This window comes from Manduca sexta, chromosome 5 (genome assembly GCF_014839805.1).
Source record: "Manduca sexta isolate Smith_Timp_Sample1 chromosome 5, JHU_Msex_v1.0, whole genome shotgun sequence".
In the NCBI taxonomy this organism is placed as follows: domain Eukaryota; kingdom Metazoa; phylum Arthropoda; class Insecta; order Lepidoptera; family Sphingidae; genus Manduca; species Manduca sexta.
In genome coordinates, this window is record NC_051119.1 from 6,061,991 (window position 1) to 6,086,412 (window position 24,422).

The 24,422-nt window shown below is 36.4% G+C and overlaps 1 protein-coding gene across 2 annotated transcripts in view; it reads right to left on the reverse strand.

Moving 5' to 3' along the window:
• The window catches only part of LOC115452912 (laccase-4), a 102,539-nt gene extending 80,534 nt beyond the window's left edge, over window positions 1-22,005 (reverse strand). Inside the window, exon 1 of one of the 2 annotated variants that reach the window (XM_037444420.1) lies at window positions 21,889-22,005. The gene's annotated coding sequence lies outside the window, so the exon portion shown is untranslated. Of the gene's footprint in view, window positions 1-16,437; window positions 16,894-21,888 lie in introns of those variants that run through there. The other variant, XM_037444416.1, reaches the window with a different exon arrangement.
• Between the last annotated feature and the right edge of the window lie 2,417 nt (window positions 22,006-24,422).

A 24,422-nucleotide genomic window follows, 5' to 3' on the forward strand; every position in this document is an offset into this window, starting at 1 on the left:
TATAAACAGTGTAACTAACACGACTTTCTTTTATATATACAGATAAATTGCAACAGGCCTATGTTTTTTTTTTCTTTTTTTGATTAGTCTTCCCTGAGACTCGCCGAGCTTCACCGCTCGGTGTCATAAAATGCGTGCCACTGCTGATCCTTGCTTACAGGAGTTGTAGTGGTGGGTGTGAGGGCGAGATAGTCTCTAGGCCTAGGCTATATTGAACCAAAACTACAATTGGGTTTTTAATAAAGCATCAGAAGTCAAATAAAAATTTATATAGAGTATCGAATAGCTATAGATGGCTGTATCATGTCATTCGGCATTATTGAGCTAGCCTTCTGAGCTCTTCACACTACCGAACCCAGTATTATAGGAAAGAGGGAACACGCATGCCGGCACACTATTCCAAAACCTGATGGTGCGGCAAAGATGAGTCCGAAAACCTATTGCTTCGGGCCGTGATGGTTTTAACCATCAAGCTGTGGCTTCGCTTGCATGGTTCTGCTGCTTAGGTAATATATTGTGAAGGCTGCACAAAAGTATGAGAGCTAAGAATAACAGTGCCGAATATTTTTACCATAATTCCGGTATTACTTTCTGATCCTTTGATAATATTACAGTTAATTGCGAATAGGGTATGTGCGTGAGTGTAAGGTATTTCTGATATGTAAGGTGTCATGTTGCCGCTGCGAATATATCTCTTAAAGCAGTAGTAGCAAAACAGTTAAATCTTTGCTAAACATAACTTGGAGTACGTTCTGCAACAAGCATTATTCATCACTATCAGCCGCAGTTCCACTGCTAAACATGGGCCTTCCCCAATAATCTCCAGATCGACCTATCGTAAGCATCCAGCAACCTCCTGCAACTTTGAGGTCAACTTTTTTTATGAGGTCATCTGTCCACCTCGTGGGTGGACGTCCGACACCGAGCTTGCCAGTTCGTGTCCTCCACCAGAACCTTCTTGCCCCAATAATTGATAACAATAACGAATGCTTCTAACATTAGACTTAACGTCCAGATACAATTTCTCACACTAAAACAATTTCTTACTTGAAACAGTCGACTTATTGGAGACCGCTGATTAATTGTACTTCCCCAGTGTTTTCCAACTATAGTAATTTAGTTCTTAGAATGAATTCTAAATGATCTTATGTTCGTTAAATGATGTATAGACAATAGCAGTAAATATTCCATTAGTCATTATTCTCTATTACTTCCAAAATCCTGGTTTTATATGTTTTTTTTTATTGCTTTTAATGACGAGACGACCTTGCCGTTCGCCTAATGGTAAGCAATACGACCGCCCATAAACAATAGAAACATCATTCAACGCCTTGAGTTACAAAATATTGTATGGTATTACAGTGCGCTCGCCATCCTGAGACATGAGATGTTAAGTCTTATTATGTCCAGTAGTTACACTGGCTACAATCTCCTTCTAACCGGAACACAACAGTGATTACACATTGCAGCTTGGCGGCAAAAATAGACATTGCGGTAGTACCTACCCGGCGGACTCTCACTTATGAGACCTACCACCAGTAAATCAATCAAGGATATATTACGACATTTACTTCATCTCTGGCATGAGTTACGATTAAATAACAAAAACATCAGAATGATAATGAAAAGGATATACCGATGATCGCATAAAAACAGAGGTAAAGGCGCTGTCGTAGTGTGTGCGATATACAGGGTCATATTGAAATTGTGTTCTTTAATGAAACCACATACTTCAATTTAAAAATAATACGTTACTCGATTGGTGGATGTAATATAAAAAATTGTAGGTGTCGAACAAAATAAATATACATAAAAAGTAATATATGTCTGCCTCGTGCGTGGACGTCTGGCGCTGCGCTAGCCAGTTCTTGGACTCCACTCCAGAACCTTCGAATCTCATTGGCCATCAATTCTGTGAGGTATGTGCCCTGCCCACTGCTACTTCAGCTTGCTAATCCGATGGGCTATGTCGGTGACTTTTGTTCTTCTACAGAACTCATTTCTGATTCGATCCCGTAGAGAAACACCTATACTTTTCTAATTATACCGGTCTTTAAAATGCTATTGTATATAAATAATAAGGAAACGTGCCTTGACAATGACACAGGTACGTTGAAAAACAATATGTTGACTGTTAAAATTTTATAGATGTGTGACAAATCGAGTGATAAAAATCTTTTGTCACAGTCTCGTGGTTTTAGCATAAAATAATGCGTATGCTAAGTAGATAATGTTTTTAAGACCATTGTACGCTACTATTTACCTTAACGAACTCACATCACGCCTATATCCCCGAAAGGGTAAGCAGAGGTGCTACCATGGCACCAACTTTTTGCCATGTGTGTACCGCCCCGTGATGTAACAGGGGGGCTTATTGTCATATCGGGCAGAAATTCCAGCCTCCGGGCTGATAGTGAAAAACCCAATAACCTACCCGACTCGAGAATCAAATCCGACACCTCAGAGCGGTAGTCATACTACACAAGTAATAAAGTGGCAATAAATAATACTACCACTAATATTACTACCAAGCACTTCAACATGAATGCACGCATTAATCTTTACGAATAAGAAGTGTCCACGTGACCTATTGCCCTAAAAACAAAGATAGACTTTTTTAAGAGCACGACGGTCACCCCACTGAACCTAATGGTAAGTAGAATAGGGTCTTGATTCCCAAAGTGGTCCAGGGGTCCACGACTAGACGGGGGTCTAAGTTGGCGTGACCAAAAAATGGGAGTCCATAATTCGTTTTTAGAAATCTTTTGTCTAGATACTGTCTCCAGAGATGATTACCCCTCGGCACAATTATGACATTAACCTCAACTAAGATGGCTTACTTTCGCAAATTTTTAACTAGCCACAAAGAATAACATTAATAAGATAAGTGTATACTTCCCTTCTGAAAAAATATCGAGGTTAGCTCACAGTGTGACGTCAACTTTAATTTATATTAATGTCATCGAGTCGATTCGTCCTTTGGACAGGGATTCCCTCAATGACTCCACAATGACGTGAGATGTATTCCATTACGTTCTGAAGTAATAGGTTTGACTAAGAAAAGTTTCGAGGCTAACATAATATATGGGTTTTTGTGGTTTTAAAAATGGTGATAAATCTGCTGGTAGTTTCACAGGATTTTTATAGGCACGGGAAAGTGACCCTGATGGTAAGTGGAGTGGGGTCCAATAGAATGTCGACTGACGAGAGATTATCCCTCGGCAGTCGACACAATTATGCCGGCCTATTAGATCCGAATATACACAGGGTGATACCAAAACCCGAAACACTTACGTGAGCCACTATGGCGGGTTTTAACACGTTGTACGTTGGTGGCTATCCAGGCGGATATAAAATATATCCTACCACCAACAAAAGAGTAATATTATATAGGTGCTGGTCCCAAAATTAGGCACGGGCTTTTCCTACTACTGAAGAAATTGTCTACCACGCTGGCCTAGTGCGATTGGCAGCCTTCACATACCTTCTTATATAGGACGTTCCAAATTATACAAGTTTCCTCATTTATAAAGAACGGGTTATGCATGAATGTCAGCACGATTCTAATTTTAAACAGACTTCAAAAAAAACACAAAAACAAATAGTCGTATCATAACGTACCGGATTTCCAAGCGGTAATGTGACTATCAGCGGATTGTTCCACAAATCGTGAGGTGTAGAACATTATGCTGTCGTAAGTAAGACATGATCACGCAAATGCTCTCAATAATACACGTGACGTAAGCGGCGATAGCCTAGTTGGGTGTGGAACGGACTGCCAAGACTAATGTCCGCAGGTTCAAATCCCAAGGACACACACCTCTGAATTTTCTAAAAAAAAATCATGTGTGTATTCTTTGTGAATTTATTGTTCGCTTTAACGGTGAAGGAAAACATCGGGTCCGCACATCTGAGAAGTTCTCTATAGGAATTTCGAAGGTGTGTGAAGTCTACTAATCCGCACTAGGCGGGCGTGGTGGACTAAGGCCTAATCCCTCTCAGCAGTAGAGGAGGCCCGTACTCAGCAGTGGGCAAGTATATAATATAGGGCTGATTATATTATAATCCACGTGACTAGCATTTAGGGTTCAGTGTTTTCAAAGGACTATGGTTTAATAGTCTGCTGGTTTAGGATATATTTTATATCCGCCCGGATAGCGAGCACCGTACACAAGGTATTAAAATCCGTTGCAATGGCCCACTCGCGTTCTAGAATCAGCCTGTGTGTACCCGGTTCCACCAGGCCGGCATAATTGTGTCGACTGTCGAGGGGTAATCATCTCTCGTCAGTTGACATTCTATTCGACCCCATTCCACTTATTATTAGGTGCAATAATAACAAAAATAACAAAAATAACTCAGCATCGCAAAGTTACAAGCTTAATAAGATTTTTTATTTCTTAGTAGCATTAAAATTAAACTGTATTTCGAATTTTATCGCGGCTTATATTTTTTAATTTTCGAAGACTTTGCAGCTTTCGTGGTCACGTGGGAGACTGAGGTGTTGGTCATCCGCAAAGTTAAAGTTATAGTATCAACCTACATTTTACAATTATACAAATTTTCAAATTTTTTACCTGTTGGTGGTCCGATATACGCAGAATGAACTCAGTAGTTCTTAGTAGTAATAAGTTATGATATGATGAAAACCTTTATATCGGGCACCAAAAAATCGTTTTTAATATTTAAACCGTATTATTATTTCAAGTTACGATTGAAAACCTTATGATTATTAACCGGTTTACAATCGTGGTCCGAAATAAGGTTGATTTCACGTAAAAAAATTTACTCTTCTATTATTAATTTCGATTACAGAGCATTATTTAACGATTAACTCTCATTAACTCAAGATTGAACTCATAAAGGGGTTAGCCAAAAGAAAGGGCTGTTAAGAAAACCTATCTTTAAACCTGATGGATGGGTTTGTTTGTTTTATCAAGGCTCTGGCTACATTGCTAAGATTATTTGACAGGCGTAGTGCTTACCACGAGACAAAATGAGGAAACAAAATTTGTTCTACATTCATAAGTGGAACAAAATAAAATGGTAAACATTCTAGATTTTGGAACATATTATAGATTTAACGAATGAGAACATAACACATAACCTTTCTTAAAGCCCATACATTTGATATCAACTTTCCTTATTTTTAATTCACCTTTTTAGACATTGAATAAATTCCAGTCATTCTAATTTGTGATAAAAAATAACTAGTAACAAAACTTACCTACATTTCTGTAACAGCAAACTAAAGCGGAATGTTTTACGTAATGAACTGGATTTGCCTTAATTAGGCTTTTAAACGTGTATCTAGTTAAGGAGAAACCTATATTTAGCACTTTATACTGGGAAATTCAAATATATTTAAAAGCGTCGAAAGCCTAGTTAGGAGTAGAACGGACTGCCGAGATGAATGTCTGCAGGTTCAACCAAAGGGCACACACCTCTGACTTTTCTAAAATTATGTGTGTATTCTTTGTGAATTATCACTTGCTTTAACGGTGAAGGAAAACATCGTGAAAATGCCTGCATACCTGATAAGTTCTCTATAGAAATTTTGAGGGTATATAAAGTCTGCAAATGCGCACTAGGCTAGCGTGGTGGATTAAGGCTTAATCTCTCTCAGTAGTAGAGGAGGCCTGTGCCCAGCAGTGGAACGGTATATAATACGTGGCTGTATTATATTATTATTATAGTATTTATTGGGAAAATTTAATTCATACAGTCATTATGATTTTTTTATGCTTACGCGAATATTAGACATTGACATTGCTTTAGTGCAATGTCATATAGTTATTAATTTAATAGTATATATTATAGTAAAATAATTGTCCATGTCAGTAGTGTAGTCAGACATGGGAAATTTAAAATATTCTATATGTATTGCGTGTATTTATGTAAGGGTTTAGTTAGTTTAAGCTTAAGTCGTACGATAATTTTGTACACGAAAAGTGGAGCTGTGTTAAAGACCTAAAAGACGAAAGGTTTACATATAATTTGATCTATGGCAAGACGTCTGCCGAGGCAACCAGCAGTGGTAAAGGGTCCCCATAACACGATTGTTGCAGGCTTTCCTTTATGTAGTATTTCTGTGGAATCTAATTACGATCAGAACTATTTGCAGGCCGCATTTATATGTATTAGTAATTAGCTTTTACTCGAGGACACGTGTGAAGAATTTTTCCAGGATAAAAGTCCCACTATATATTTCCGAGATATCCTATAACCTTTCCAGGACCTTGAACTATCTTCATACTAAATTTTATAAAAATCCGTTCAGTATTTTAAGAAAATCAATACCATACTGACAGAAAAGGGGACTTTGTTTTATTAACCGACTTCAAAAAAGGAGGAGGTTCTCAATTCGACTGTATACTTTCACCACTGTCTTCTAGACTTATGTAAAACTTCCTTTTAACTAACTACAATTAGACACGGTAATTAAAATCATTCGTGTTAGAACATTGTTAAGGAATGCTAAATCCTTTAAAATCTGCTTCTCTCTAAAATTCACGTCTAAAGGAAAACGAACTTTGAATATTAATGTTATACTTAATTAGACAAATATTCATTGAGTTATAAATATTTTAGTTGTATTTTTTAAGTTTTAAAGTTTACACACACTCACGCCTTTTATCTCCAAAGGGGTAGACAGAGGCGCAACTGGTGCACCCATTTTCCGCCATGTTTATTCCGTCCCATGATGTGATTGCCGAGGCTATCGCCATATCATCTTGCTGACGGATTTTATATATCCGCCCAGATAGCGAACACCGTACATAAGTTGTTAAAACCTGCCATAGTGGCCCATGTAAGTATATTGCATAAAGTGTTTCGGGATCAGCCTGTATATCCGGTTCCAACAGGCCGGCATGTATAGACTGTTGTGGGATAATCATCTCTCGTCAGTCGACATTCTATTAGACCCACTCCACTTACCATTAGGTGTAGTGGAGTCACTTCTCTGTAACCGTATAAAAAAAACATCAGTGCCTACTGCCTTCTAATATCAATTCGTTCCCCCCCGAGGCAATTCTTGTGCGCTTGGTCTCCACACCAAATGCACGCCCATGCACGGGGGTAAATTTGCCGCGACCCTGGACACACAGCTCGTGTGTATATCTCATGGTTGCTAAGTTCACATTGAGGTCTATAAGGGTTCGTGAACATTTCGCCTCCCTACCCCTTCCAACCATCTTAGTAACTCCTACTCCTTCCTCTTCTCTTTCTTCCTTCTATCCCCTTCCTTTTTCCTCCCGGGCCCTAAAACCGTCTAGCTGCAGGCTGCCAGCGAACCTTCAGCTGGCGCCTCTAGTGATGGCGGTAGGGCCCACCAACTCATCATAGGGCTGCCGTGGTTGCTAAGCCGAGGGATCGCTTGTACACCCTTAGCAGGGTACTACCGGTGACAACAACGGCAGTACCCCAAAAAAAAATATCAATTCGTTGTCAATCTATATGTCAACCTCATCCAAATATTATATTCAATCAAAAACATTAAACTATATAGTTAGTTATATACCGAACATCAGGGCCAAATTTTTGCTCCAAAAGTTGTTACCAATTGGTAATGTCGCTGTCTTATTTGAAATGTCAGTTGACAAGATGTCACCGCGTCCTTAGATATTAATACAAAAATAATATATTTAAAGGAAATATGATAATTGTCGCATTAAAAACATGCAAATCGTGATATGGAAAAAAATAAAGTATTTTACATTGATGTTTCGCTATCACGCGGTAGATTGAGTAACCATCACATAAGCGCAATTTTTTTCTATGACAATCTTCCAATGTCCGCTCTATATAATAGAACTCTTTATATTCAATAATTTATGTTTTTAGTACTAACCAACGTCCAAACAATTGATGTTGAATCGCCTCTACCTATCGGGTTCAAATAAAACAAATTTACTGCCACAAATATCTACTATGACATTGTTAACCAATCAGCACTTCACAATTCGTCCTTTGTGAGCCTAGATAACACTCGCACAACGATACTTATGCCGTTTAACAACAGCTATATCTTATTGTAATGTAATAAAGTTTACAATGCTCTACGAGTTATGTTTGTAATATTAAAGTTCCCATTTTGATGAATGAAGACTACGAGGTTTTATACGCATGGAATGTAACTATAAATAAACTTTACTGAAATAAATTTTACGATTAAATCAATTTGATAAAAGGAAACATCGATAGATATTTCTTTATCAAAGATCTTTATTCAAAATTTCTTTTCTTAACACGACTTAAATTTCGGTAAAAAAATCTAGCTTTGTACATGTTCAAATAATATTATGGTACTTTTCAAACTTGACATTGGCAGAATTGTCGTACAAACGATACAGCCAAACAAAATAAATTGGATTGGAATATTATGGTAGTGTTTTGTCTGCAATCAGAGGACCCATTAATTTATCTTGCTTAATAAAAAATATTATGTATTGTCAATGCGAGTTTGCGACAAATGTTAGGTCTTTGATAGTAGAAACCGCTGTGCGGATTTGGCTAAAATTTGACATACGGATAGACCATGTCGTGGATTAACATATAGGTTACTTTTATCCCAGTAATTTGCTCCCGTGGGATATTTTTTATCATTTTTTTTAAATGGATAACGCTGTTTTAGTTCATCACAGTGATTAAAGGACTCTTGAACCGGGACGGCTGTTGACGCGGAGAAGCTGTAAGTAATACATAGTTTTCGATACAAGAAAATACCAATACATTCGCTCTGACAGACAAAAACAAACCAAAAATGCAAATAAATAATCAAAGTTAAAAGGTAACAAGTTCCGATATCTATTTCAAAAAAATACCAAGGCATTCGCTCTGACAGACAAAAACAAACCAAAAATTCGAAAAAAAATCAAAGTTCAAAGATAACAAATTCGGACGTTTTATAATGTTACTGGGTTTTTCGCGACTTCGCCTGTGTGATAGCCTAGTTGGTTATGGACCGGACTGTCGCGACGAATGTCCACAGGTTTAAATCCCATGGGCACACACCTCTGATTTTTCTAAAATTATGTATGTATTCTTTGTGAATTATCGCTTGCTTTAACGGTGAAGGAAAAAATCGTGAAGAAACCTGCATGCCTGAGTTCTCTATAGGAATTTCGAGGGTGTGTGAAGTCTATCAACCCTCACTACGCCAGCGTGGTGGACTAAGGCCTAATCCCTCTCAGTAGTAGAAGAGGCCCATGCCCGGGACAGTATATAATACAGGGCTGATATTATTATTATAACTTGGGAACAAATTACCAAGATAAAGTATGAACCATATTCATATACCATCAGATGCAGTGTTACTTTGCTGTGGACTTATAAATAAAAAGTACTTGCTTTTTCGGAATTTCCAAGATTAAAATAAAATTATTCAATATCGAAGTGAAAACCGCACTGATTCAGATGTAAAACACAAACCAGTTTACAGTTACGTATTTTATGGTCTGTCATGACTGATTCGCGGTGTACTACGCTACGATTGCCGTGGTGTCTCGGGTTCGACTCTGGACACAATTGCAAGAAAGTTGCAAACATTTGGTATCCGCCCGTTGGTAAAATTATTCCGGTTTGTTCAATGCTCAATCGATATAAGTACGCAAGTTAAAAAATCAACTAAAACCTCAAAAAGTGGCGATAGCCTAATAAGGTGGAACGGACTGCCGAGACGAGTGTCTGTAGGTTCAAACCCAAGGACGTGCAGACTTTTATGAAGTAATATGATTATTATTAGTGAATTATCGCTTCGTTGAACATCGAAAACATCTTGAGGAAAACCTGCATACCTGAGAAGTTTTGTATAAGAATTTTGAAGGTATTTGAAGTCTGCCAACCCGCACTAGGCCAGCGTGGTGGTCTGAGGCTTTATCCCTCAATCGTAGAGGAGAACCGTGCCCAGCAGTGGGACAGGCTTTATCCCTCAATTGTCGAGTAGAACCGTGCCCAGCAGTGGGACAGTATAATATAATTCAGGGCTTATATTATTAACACAAGTTGAACCCAGAACGTGATATTTAAAGTTCATAATTTTTGAATATCCAATACACATTTTACTAAATATAAACAACTTAAAATATCAAATAACAATGTAATTCCCCGATCGTACCATTACGAATAAGTGTTTCATTACGGACCCACTGCCCACGTGTCCAAACGGATGCTGTTTCACGTGATCGAATGAACTCAGTTAATGCCGTATTGGTCAGACTAGATTTTCCTGATCCAGCTAGTGACGTAACGAATCGAATTAATCGACAACGGAATCGATATTCGGCTATTTAAGATGTGTCGGTACTGTTTTTTTAGTCTTGTCAATTTACTTTTTTTACTTATTGTTCCCATTTTATTAATTTATAAAATATATCTAAACGCGATATATTCAAAAACTACCCAATGGATTTCGATGAAATTTTGTATGATAATAGTTGGATATCCTTGCAAGGACATAAGATAGGAGGAAGAATTTTTTCTATCCCGGGAAAACTCTTTCACATAGGCGAAGCCTCGAGCAAAAACTATATACCTTTTAAAAAAAGGTTCATATTTATGTTCCTTATGGAATTCAAAACGGCTGGATCAATTTTAATTTTGTTTTTGTGTATCTTTAGATAAGCCCAGCGTGTAATCCTGTGAAGTTCGGCAGTGATTAGAACACCGGTGTCATCTGATTATAAATATTTAGCGCAGCCCATGGGCTAGTAATTTTTTAGTTTAAATTTACAGACCTAGGTGACAGTTATGCATTCAACTTTTTTTAGGTATAGTTTTAATTTTAGTAGTATATACCACAAAGTTTCGAATACATCTCGACAAATTACTGTTAGGAGGATATTTTTTATATCCGCCCGGATAGCGACCACCGTACACCAGGTGTTAAAACCCGCCATAGTGGCACACGTAAGTGTGTCGCGTTCCGGGATCAGCCTATGTATATCCGCTTCCAACAGGCCGGCATAATTGTGTCGACTGTCGAGGGGTAATCTTCTCGACATTCGACATTCTATTGGACCCAACTCCACTTACCATCAGGTGCACTGGGATCAGACGAGCTTGTATAAAAAAATACAAACAACTAACAATTTCATATATTAAAATCCGGATCAAATCTTATAAAATGTTTGAATTAATCCATTAAGGTGGTAGCTCAAGGTCCATTTTCATACATTTTGTTTCGGCTTTAATCTGGGTAACTAAACAAGTATTGGCAAGTAAAGAATTTAAATTCACGTCTAGTTAGTGATTAGTTCTCGCAGTTGAAAGAAAAATGTAAAATAATTAATAATCATGGATATTTCGGCCTTTAAAATTTAATATGACGAAATTTTAAAGGCAGAAATATCCATGATTATTAATTATTTTTACATTTTTCTTTCAACTGCGAGAACTAATCATTAACTAGACGTGAATTTAAATTCTTTACTTGCCAATACTTGTTTAGTTACCCAGATTAAAGCCGAAACAAAATGTATGAAAATGGACCTTGAGCTACCACCTTAATGTAGATATTGTTGTTTATTACATCACTAAAAACACGTTTAACTTCGATGTCACCCGAAACACGTCTTTGGGCACGTGGACGTCATTTTGTTTGTTTTTTTGCACCTTTAAATGAAATTATGTTCAACCAATTAACAAACAGGATCATGATTATGCAAAATTCTATTGGAATTTGCTTTGGAAACCTGCATACTTGAGAAGTTCTCTATAGTATCTTTATAGTTCACGTACCATAGGTGCAGTGTACTATGCCGTGCCCACATTAACAAAAAAGTTAGATGCCTCGGCCTACTCAAGCTGCGCTCTTTTTCCCCTTTTGCGACCAAGCTAACTCAATCTAACTCTTGGAATATACATCATTAAGATCATTCAATTACTATAATGACTACAGACGATACCGACATAGAAATGTTTCAACATGCACACAAATAATAATCAAAATACACACAAAAAATAATACCTATCTGCCACCCGCCCACACAAGAAGTTGCTATGAGGAAAAACATTAAATAATTCACACAGATGGAAGCTTTCGTACGTATAAAAAATACAAGGATATAAACTTTACGAACAAAATAAACAATGATTCCTTCCTAACAGAATTTCGGCCACGGCGGCAAATCTCAACAGCCAAGTACACAGGAGATATAGTGCACAAGCGTGTGCGCAATACAGACGCACTCTATGCTCCTTCACTCTCATAGTCCGGTGAGACGGTAATCCGACATGACTGGAGATAGATCAGGCGCAGGACCAACGGGCTTTACGTACTTAAAATCACATATGAGACACCTACCACCAGTACACTTCTCGTGCGTCACGAAATAATCTCTCAGTAAACAAATTATTTGTCCTGTACTAACATACGCGTTTCTGAACAATATGGGCATTAACTGATGATTGTCCTTAATGAGTTGCTTAAATTGGCTCTGATAAATGCTAATGTAGGGCTTCATTGGAATCACGTGCGGGTCAATTTCTCAGGGCAAACGAATGGTTAAGTATTGCCGCTATCAAGTTAGACTTGTTTTTGTAAACATGAAATATAAAATGAAATGAAGTGCCAATGTTGAAGAAGGCTTTACTGGTGGTAGGCTTATCATATGTGAGAGTCCGCCTGGGTAGGTACCACCGCAATGTCTATTTCTGCCGCCAAGTAGCAGTGAGTAGTCACTGTTGTGTTCCGGTTTGAAGGACATTGAAGCCAGTGTAACTACTGGACATAATAAGACAACATCTCATCTAAATATTAATGGTTGGCGAGCGCAGTGGTATTCCCAACAATAGTTTGTAATTCAAAGTGTTAGAAGGTGTTTCTACTGTTTATAGGCGGCCGCATCGTTTACCATCAGGCAAACGACAAGCATGCCTCGTCATTCAAAGGACAGAAAGACATAAAAACAAAAGTCTTCTTCAAGATCTCCCCATAAATCTAATTCCGCTAGACATCTTTTGTCAGTTTCGCGGAGAAAGTGCCTTATGACTACATCCCAGGTTTCGTGGGGATGACTACAAATCGCTTTAAATATATCAAAATCGTATTTTTGTATCCGTCCAGATAGCAACCACCATACAGGACTTAATTTCTATGCCACAATTTTTTTTAACAGTACGTAATTATGACTACCATCCAAACTTCGTGGAGGGTTACTACAGGTCGCTTTAAATATATCAATATCGGTGTTACGATATTGTATCCGTCCGGATAGCGACCACCGTACAGAAGTCATTCTCTATGCCATATGTTATTTTGACAGTATATAACAAGCAAGTAACACATCGCGTCGCGTTAAATACAATATAAATTAGCATACAGAATAACATTTCACGCTAATTTCGTGAATAACACGGCCATATTACGAGTTTATACTATCAGAGAACAAAGCCCCAGGTGTAAGACCCGTCGTAGTGGCCCACGTGTGTCGCGTTTCGGGATCAGCCTGTGTTCAAACACCGACATAATTATATTAAATCAAATAATGTTAATAACTTTACAATTATCCCAGTGTTTGCAACATTTTCCATTAATGCTCCGCTCCTATTCTAGCGTGATGTTATATACCCTACAGCATTCTTCGATAAATGGGCTACCAAACACTAAAAGAATTTTTAAATTTGAACCAATAAATCCTCAGATTAGCGCGTTCTAACTGTTCAGCTTTATCTATCATTATAAATCAATTTAATTTCTTATGTTTACGCGAATATTAGACATTGACATAAAACTATTTTAAAATTGGTCTCCTCCGTGACCACGAGGCTGCAGTCTTCAAAACGTCGGGAGAAAATCTTTAATATAAAAATGAATCGCTGAATGTGTTGCTAAGGGCAAATTTCGAGAGAGGCTGAACCGATTTCGCTAATTCTTTTTTTATAATATTCCTTGAAGTACAAGGATGGTTCTTACGGAGAGAAAAAATAACAAAATTGCCTGAAAAAGCCTAAAAACAACACTTTTCTATATTCCCAATCAAAAGATTCGTAATAATACTTAAAGTCAATTTGAACTTCAATACCATAACATAAGGTTTAGGTGTTAGTGGAGGGGTTCCGGCAGGCAAAACAATTGAGTGACGTTAGTATCGTATAAATATTAATATCAAGATTTCTCAATATTTATACGATGGTAACATTAATAGGCGGTACGAAGTTCGCCAGGTCAGCTAGTCACTACATAGTATAAAACAAAGTCGCTTTCTCTGTCCCTATGTGTGTTTAAATCTTTAAAACTACGCAACAGATTTTGATGCGGTTTTTTTAATAGATAGAGTGATTCAAGAGGAAGGTTTATATGTATAATAATAACATCCATTAAATAGTCAGCATTGCACCCGTGCGAAGCCGGGGCGGGTCGCTTGTTATAATATAAAAACCATGATAAAATTCGTAAAAATAGTATTATTTCAAGACAGAGTTGTGTAGTGTGTTGCTACTACATATGTCTAGGCGCAATTACCATCAGGGGAAGACTTCTTTACATTAATCATTCGTTCTTTAAGAATGTCACGTGTTCAAGGCGTGTTTTAATAAAGCCATTAAATCAAATCTCACCTGAACTCTTTATTAAGTGGTTAATTAATTACTCATCAATCATGATTTATTTAAAAATAGGGTATCGTAGCATGTTACAACACTGCTTGGATATTATAATATAGTAGAAATAAGAAAAGCGTGAGTAATTTTATTGGTAATAACTTTGCATTATGAGTCTTGGGACTGATCAGGACTATAAAATCAGCATTAGGGGCGCCATTTTTGTATCGTTTTAAAATTAACGTTGACAAGAAATTGGTTCCATATTTTACGACAACATAGCGAGGTTTTTTATTTTCCTGGTCAGACTATAGCATCACATTACAGCGAGGAGCTCAGCGCAAAATTATCAGCTATTTGAAATTCAAGTTTCTCTTGTATTTTTACTGTTTTTGGGTAGTTTTTGGCTGTCATAATCAGAGTATTTCGTCACAAGAAACAGCCAGGCAATATCTTAGAAAAGACCTATCACATGAAGGATTTCGTAATAATTACACATTGAATGAGCAATTGCTAATTTAAACTCAAATACCGACGGGTAGATAAGATTTCTGATAGTACTTACATCTTATAATATAGATCTTTGTACATATATAATGGTTATGATGTAATAGTTAACTGGAAGAGAATGCCTATGGCATTAAGTCTCCTATATACATTTGTATGTTTAGTGCAATAAATAAATAAATAATGAAAAGATCAGGTAATGACTTCTAATAATACGGAAATGATAAATCAAGCAAGTCAAGTCAAAGACTTAGGACGTTGGTTACCTTACATTTGGCATTTTTTTTTTAAATCTCTAGGGGGAGGCAGCTGCCGCTCCCTGCAACGCCCTTGGACACCCTTGGACGGACTAACATATCTATTTGCGCTACTAAGAAACCCCGTGGTAGCAATGTATCCCTGTTTGATAGATAATGGAAGTAGAATAAGTGAACTTAAGGGTTCTACAGGGATATTTACTGCGTTACTAATTCTTGAAAATGTTTGTTATTAAATGATTTTTTGCACTTTGGAGATATAAAGAGGAGTTGTAGTTTCATTTATCAACGCAATTCCAAACCCTGTATTTAATGATTCAGGATGACCAGTGCAGTGGAGTGCCTGCAGTGTTTCCCAATTTGAATTGGATAAAGTTACTTGCAGAATATGGACATCCAATTATAAATTGACATAATATTATTATTACTTAAAAATGCCTTGAATACTAATATTAATCCTGTGTTAATAGTAGATTTATATACATTTAAAAGATCAGGCCTCTATCACAAAGGAGTAGACAGACTGCCTCTTTCCTCCATTCTGCTACACTTCTTTCGCTTCATTCACTTTCATCTATATCCTCATGGATTCCCGACTATTGAAGGTGTTTTTAACACGTCCTCTCCTAAAAATTTCAGATATCTGACATTCAAAGTCCACTGCAATCAAGCTCTACAGACACTTTTATCGCGTTTATTCTACGAAATAGCCTTTTGGTGGGTCGAACAGAGAAGGGTATAATCCGGATGATTTAAATATTCCAAAACTAGGAACATTGTTTATCTAGAATACTATAAGAATTACCTAAAGTACTACGGAATTAGATTCAAGTCTAACCACCTGACTACTTTCGATAAGTTATCTTGAGATGTTTACTCGACTGTCAATAGGATTAAATACTTTGTCTGTATGTTTGTCTGCGGCTTGACAAGTGCAAATTAAAAATAAAAACGTTGAATTAAGATATATTTTAATTGTATTATAAATGGGGGACTGTGAAGACTTTTGTTAGTTGTAAATAGAGAAACAGCTGAACGGATTTGGCTGAAATTTGGCATACGGATAGACTATTATAAGTATTGTAGTAGTACGTGTAATACAATTTATACGAGAAAAAATAATATCACTTACCTTTATTGATAAGTCAGTTATATTAAAATCTCGCTGTTGATATGTGTATTTAAATATCCCGGATAAATACGTAGTTAATCACTAATAGTGTCCTTCTTAAACGTAGCTCGGAGCTATCGAGAAACGCATCTTCTTCTTAAATATTTTCATCTTTCTCTTCACAAAAGGATCCACTTTGATAGTATCTGAGCACTTACGGTTCCCGTTATGCAAACTCCTTTCCACAAACTGAATACACCACAACCGTTGCCCCCGAAAAATACATTTAATCTATTCTCAATTTAAAATCTCGCGGCAAAATTCAAAAATAGAACGCAAACGTGCGTCATACAACAAATATGGCCGCGCTCTACGGAAGTACTTAAGTGGTGGCTATTTTGCTCTATATTATTAGAAAATTAGCCTTTAATGGTGTGATTGGTGCGTAGCGTGAGCATCTGAGCCCACGCGGTCCCCGTGCGCGACTGAAGGAGCTCTCACAATCGTTTTAGTCAAATATTCAGTAATAATTTAAGACGAGTGTGTACAGTGCGATCTGTATGCGACGTGCTACGGATGTCGCGTTTGCACGCTTTGTTCTTGTAATTATATAGAGGGGATACAATAGGAACTAATAAAGTTTAATTGAATAATTTACGAAGAGATAGATGTTACTTTGTTTCAAATAATGGTAAAGTCTACATGGAAGAAATTAGTTGAATAATACTGGCCCTGTATGATATACACTCACATATCTGGCCCCGGATTTCTTCTACTACTGAGAAAGTTTAGGCCTTAGTCCACCACGTTGGCCAATGCGGATTGGCAGACTTAACATACCTTCCCGATTATTATAGAGTATTCTCGGGTATAGATTTCCTCGCGATATTTTCCTTCGCCGATATAAAGAAAGATAATTAACAAAAAAAAATATTTAACTTTCATCTATTACCTTCAGACATAATAATCATGACAAGTAAGAGAGATACGTTTTGATATAGATAGTCGTCTACAACGCGAATAGGCTAGCTACACTACGATAATATCACTGCAGTTTGTTAGAAAACCAACGAAAAATGACAGTTTGCTATAGTGTTTCCTATGGTGAGGATTCCGGAAATTTAAACACCCCACTCCAATTCATAATCCTTCCTTTTAACCACCATTTTCAATGAACAATCTCAATAGCTTTTTTCAATATATCTCAAAAATGAACCAATCAGAACAAAGATTTTTTGACGTGCTTACAAATGAGCAATTTTGATTGGTTTAGTCTCCCAATTGGATTGAAAATTGAGATAAGGATCATTTATTGAAAACAGATTTAAGGCCGATGAATCCACGATTTTGGATGGCGGATTTTTACGGGCAGTAGAAATCACTAAACATCTGGTAAACTTTACCAAAAAATTACGTAGACGAACACAAATATCTTTTATCAGTCTTTGGTAATAGATAAAAAAACGACCCAATGTTAAGAGCATCGATAAATACTACGTAACTTAATCCAACAATGAAAATGTGAAAGATATTATACTTACTACTCATTCATTTATTTTCGATGAAAAGCCAAAACAATATTATGCAACATCTCCTCGTCTGTTGAAGGATTATGGTCAGATCTTATACTGGCACCAATTAAATTGATCTGTTGGAGTTTGGCAAATCTGAACCCTTTTCAGTTACCAGTTTCTGAAGTGACAGTCTCTGGATTGACTTTATTAAAATTTTCAAAATCGCAATATGCTTAAATGTCGAAAAAATAATATACGAAAATGTTGTTACATCAAAATTAAAAGACATGCCGTCTTTACTACTTTGAGTGCTTAAATCTTAGTCCACAATGTTGGTCGATAGGTTGGGAGACAACTTCACATGTCAAAGATTTTTATAGAGTGGGTAAGGACTTTAGCCAGCATTAGAACAATATGAAATTCAGGGCTGATAATGTGTTAACTCAAATGACTTACCGAAAAAACATAAACAGTATTAATAATGCAATATCCATAGTTTGCCTGGTAAAAGATCGAAGTTCTCTCCAACTCTTGCACCGTAATGGTAGCATCTAAAAATACCGGGAAAGTATATCTTATCTGCTAATCAACTTCACGCGAAGCACACTCAATTTCCAATAAGATATAGTGACATGCAAAATGATTGTAACGATACTGGAATAATTCCACACACTTGAAGTCTAGAAATATTCTAAATGAAGTGTTTTTTGTTTTTAAACCAAGATTTGGACTTCCCATTGGGCGATGTCACATGAGAACAACGTTTAAGTAAGCCAAGAACATCCTTGTAAGACAAAAAGTACACGTTATGATAGCATTTTTTTTAATACGAGCATGGCAAACTGACACTACTGTTAGTGCATTTATTATTCAGAGTCCAATATTATTCCAACGTCTGCTTGGACACAACCCACTATACGGCACTTACCTATTAGTGTATAATTTTCAGAAAATTCAATCCCGCTAAATCCACAATATGGCGCCACTAAACGAAACAAGTTGTAACATCTCCCTACGATGTCCGTTGTCAAGGTGTAGACATATGCTATAATAATTTTATTGTGCATTTACTGTACTGTCTGCTCTCATACGTGCATTTATCATTGAGTGATTGTAAAGACACGGTAGGATGTGACACACAAGGGTCTCTGAGAAACAATGTGGCAGGAAATGGACGATAGAATTAACTATCCCAGAAATGTATATTGATTATAGTTATTTCGATATTGCGTTGATAAATTGCTCCATACTCGTCTTTATATTTGCTTACAATGTGCCAAAAATCATTAATGTATAACGAATACTTCATCAAAAATCGCAGGCTTATTTTTTTTATTATTTTCTAGTTTAGTGCGAATATGGTGTGTGCGTGTGTGAATGTATTTTTGACTGAAAGCATGATATTGCTGCGACGAATTCTCTTGGAGCAGTATCTTATGATGGCATTAGAGCGTGTAAATTAAAATTATGGATTTTTTATGGATATTTAATTTGTTCGAAACTTACACTATTTTATTTTACATCTACGGTTCAAGTAACTTATTATAAAGTATTATTTTCATGAAGATAAGTATGTGGTTTCATTTAGTAAAGCAATTTCAAGCTGATCCTGTATAGTTTTAGAAGATTTTACACCGAAAAATATTGTAAGGACGGAGCTACAAAAATAATAGGTATAAATGAGAAAATTTGTAAAGATATTTGAATATTTGGTAACATTCCGCATAAAATGTTTTTATTAATGACCGGAAAGTGAACCTTATGCACTGATAAGAAGAGTAGGGTATAAATAAAGAATTTAAGCATAAAATAATTTTTGATTACGACCATGGAGAGTAAACCTTGTGACCCTGTTGATAAAAAGAGTAGGGTCTTGATCAGTGAATTAAAAGTAAAACCTATTTAACGGATTCTATCGCGGTTTTTTGTTTTTTATTTTTCTCCCGACGTTTCGAAGACTTTGCAGCCTCCATGGCCACGGGGGGGACTGAGGTTTTGTTCATCCGTAAAGTCAAAGTTACAATATCTACCTACATTTTTCAAATATACAACTTTTTTAAATTTTAGCTGCTGACGGTCCGATCTACGCAGAGTGAGCTCACAGTGTCTTGAGGCCTGGCAGCCGGTCTTTTGGGATCCGATTTAACTAAATAATAATATAAAAAAAAACGCGATAAAATCCGTTAAATAGGTTTTAGTTTTAATTCAATGTCTAACATTCGTGTAAACATAAGAAATCTTGATCAGTGTTTCCCAACGTGGGAACCACGCCCCACACGGGGACAATTTGATAATTAAAGGGGGCAATTTAAACAGAATTTTCGGTTTTTCATTTGAAAGTTTACTTATATTGTTTTGATAACAATTTCATAGTGATTTCTACCTCAAACTTATCATTTATATTTTTTAAGAGAACAAAACAATTTTTAATGGTTAAAAATTATGTATGGGGTACATAAAATTTTTAAAAATGTTAAGGTGGGGCATGGCCTAAAAAAATAAGGAAACACTGGTCTATATGGAGAATTGATTGAAGAGAGATGATTATTCCTTGCCAGTCGAGACAATGGAAGCCTGTTTAAACTCAAACATGCACACTAATCCAGGAACGCGACACTTACGTGGGCCACTATGGCGAGTTTTACACTCATATACGCTATCCTGGCGAATATTAATAAATAAAAAATAATATCAGCCCTGTATTATATATTTGCCCACTGCTGAGCACGGGCCTCCTCTACTACTGAGAGGGATTAGGCCTTAGTCCACCACGCTGGCCTAGTGCGGATTGGTAGACGTCACACACCTTCGAAATTCCTGTAGAGAACTTCTCAGATGTGCAGGTGTTCTCACGATGTGTTCCTTCACCGTTAAAGCGAACGATAAATTCACAAAGAATACACACATGATTTTAAAAAAGTCAGAGGTGTGTGGCCTTGGGATTTGAACCTGCGGACATTCGTCTTGGCAGTCCGTTCCACACCCAACTACGCTATCGCCGCTTAGCCTGGCGAATATTAAATAGATTTAAATAAAAATTCGCCCAGACTCTACATTTCCCTAAAATAAACACTACCGTCGAAGAAGCATTTAATTTCGCACAGGTGCGGGCAAAGCTACAAGAAAAACCTAGTCCTAATATTCGAAGCAAAATATTGACAATTCAATTTACGGCTCATTTCCTTTCATCAAGCGTGAAGCTGTTAATAATATTAATAGTTTACAAACTATAATTTTATTATCCGAAGTTAGTAGACTCGAAGACTTTAAATACCGTTTTATGGTTCAATAATTCCCAAATAAACAAAACTGTACGTCAATGCAATTCCTCTTCAATTGACGCAAAGATTTTTAAACAAAAATACATCACGGCTTTATACCAAAAGAGGTGAGCAAAGGTGCAACAGGGCATCCATAAAATGTTTTTAGATACTTATTCGGTTTCTAATCTTGTTAGCATTCAATAACACGTTTGTCAAACCAAAAATACTTATAATTTTTTGTATTGTACAACAATTGATTGTAGTAACATTTTCTATCAAGTTGTGTGTTTTAATTGTTGGAACCACATTAATATTCATAAAAAACATAACATTAAAAGAAAAGTGTAGCTGCAGAAAAAAATGGCTTTATTGTATTATGGCGATTTAACAGTTGATTTAAGATATTACGCTACGATTTACAGCGATACCGCTACTAATTATATTTATTCTTTACCTAATTACACTCTCTTGAAATTTTGTGTTGAGGTTGAGGTTTATTACTTGAGTTTCTCAAAATATATTTTTTCTTGGAAACTTGATTGGGATATGATATGTAACCTATAATTATTTTGTTTAAATTCGTATTATTTTTCTATTTGTTTCCCTAATAAAATTAAAATTAAACTTGCATCAAAAATGGTTTAGTTTTTTACAACGCGCGAACCTCTTTACTATTTAAAAAAACATAAACTTACCTAACTTTTAGGTTTTTCACTATATTCTCACACCACTCACCAACAGGCTTAGATCTTAAAGATAGCCTGGCACACACTGAGCGGCCCAAACAGATTATTCTGTGTTTATTTGTTGCCTCACATGATATAAGATAATACAATCATTGAGATAATTCAATAGATGATCTTGACATAGACATCTTCAGCGGTAGATAAAAAGGGTAGGCATACAAGAAACGTTACCGGTCTTATTCTAGAAAAGTAAACAATGTGCCCACTTTTTATAATGTATTAATTTTTTTTAACATAAGTATTTTGCCTTTCTAAGTTACTTTTATATTCAAATAAAATCATAATATTAAACTTACAAGACAAACTTTTTAGACATTCTTAAAGACAACAGTAATTTCGCACCAATTCGACTCGACCTCATAAAGACGGATCAATTATAGCCAGCAATAAAATTACGCAATTATTGCTTTAAAAAGTTAACATCTGAACATATTGTGTAAGAGCGAGGCAATTCTCGCCCGCCGCGAAGATATGAGTCTTTTGACAGAGGTTCAGGAAACCACAGAGCATAACTATTATTGGCGATATTGGCAGTAATAATTGCTTACAATTATATCTAGCAATAATTAATCAGTCAGTAAGAGGCTTTAGAGTGCGTCTAAATAGTTGAATACGCCGCGAGAGCTCGCGAACTGTGCACGTAATTTGCATTTACTTGCCATCTTATAGGCGCAAAGCGCGTGCGCCTATACTTCTAATACTATTCGTGCTTGCTATGTATTTGCATAAAAAGCAGTCAGGCGCAAACAATCAAATAGAAATAGATATACCTTAAACTTGTGCAGGACATGCTAAGTAAAAACAAAAAAAAACTTTTAAATACTTAATTGTTACCCTTACGCAACATCATTGTAGGTATTATTTTTTATATTTAAATCATAAGCAAATAATATACTTATGGTGGAATTTTTTTTTTACTGGTGATATTTAATATTGAATGGATACAAAGTAAATGAAAAGTCTTGTTGCGTAGGTAACAGCGAACCAGTGACTACATCACCAAAGCGTTCCATTCCCGCTGAGCTCTATATTTTAAAGTAAAGCAAAAACGAAAGCAGCCATTACGGTTTCAAGTACACGAAACGAAAAATATTTTGACTCGCTGCCCGACTTTAGCACTTGAGTTTCAACAAAAAAATCAAGTTTTCAACTGCACTGCTGAATCAGCCGCAAAATCACAACTATAAATATAACGATACTCAAAGAACGTGCCTACTTCTTTCTTTGTTTTAATAATCCAATAATTTGACTCGAAATTAAAATCATAATGATCATAATGTTACTCATGTACTTGCAATAATTATTATTCCGGACTTAACAAAAACTCTGGTTGGCGACTAATAAAAAAAATATTATTTGTTTTCTAAGTTTTCGATTTCTACTAATTGGATATCTAAATCTACAGATGCAATTACAATTATGCCTCACTATTGAACGGATAAATTTTATACAACTGGAAGGCTAATCAATCGCAATAATTAATTCCATTAGTGAAATACTCATAGCAACAATGAGAGGTTACCAGTGGTATACTAATGATCTTCCGTAGTGTTAATTGTATCAAAATATGCAAGTGGCGCCATCTAGTGCGTACACAGATTGATTTGTGTGTCTATTGCATGTATCAAAATAAAGTTTAGTCTATGCCAACCACGCCGGTGTTTCAATAGGTTATGGGCCCAGGCCCGCGTAAAATTTTATAAATTAAGTGTTTAGTTTTTATACAGCACAGTAATGATGGCCGGAAATTATTCATTGAATGTACCGAAGTTAAAGGGTAGAGATAACTACGATGATTGGGCGTTCGCGGTTGAAAATTTCCTCATCCTTGAAGGCATCGACATCAGCAACAGCAGTAATTTAAGCGAGCAAGACGACAGGAAGGCTAAAGCTAAGATGGTGATGACGATTGATCCGTCGTTGTTTGTTCACATAAAAAGTGAAACAACAGTGCATAGCTTGTGGACCAAGTTAAAATCGTTGTTTGACGACTCTGGTTTCACGCGCCGTATCAGTCTACTCAGAAACTTAATTTCCATTCGTCTCGAAACTTCGGACTCCATGACAGCCTACGTGACACAGCTTGTGGATACAGCTCAGAAACTCAAAGGTACAGGTTTCGAAATTAATGACGAGTGGGTCGGGTCGCTTTTGTTAGCCGGATTGCCAGACAAGTTCGCGCCAATGATCATGGCGATAGAACATTCAGGGATGAAAATCAGTGCAGATAGTATAAAAACGAAATTATTGGACATGAGTGCAGACTGCGAAAATACGAAGTCCGAAGGTGCTTTTATTGCCAAAAACACATACCAAAGGGCACGCCAAGTATATAAAGAAAAAAGCAAATGGCGTCGATTATGCTAGTAACAAGCCGGTAAAAAATATTAAATGCTATAAATGTAAACGCCTAGGACATTACAAAAATTAATGTCGGAATTTTGATAATCAAGGCAAGAATCAAGTGAACGCGTTTAGTTCAA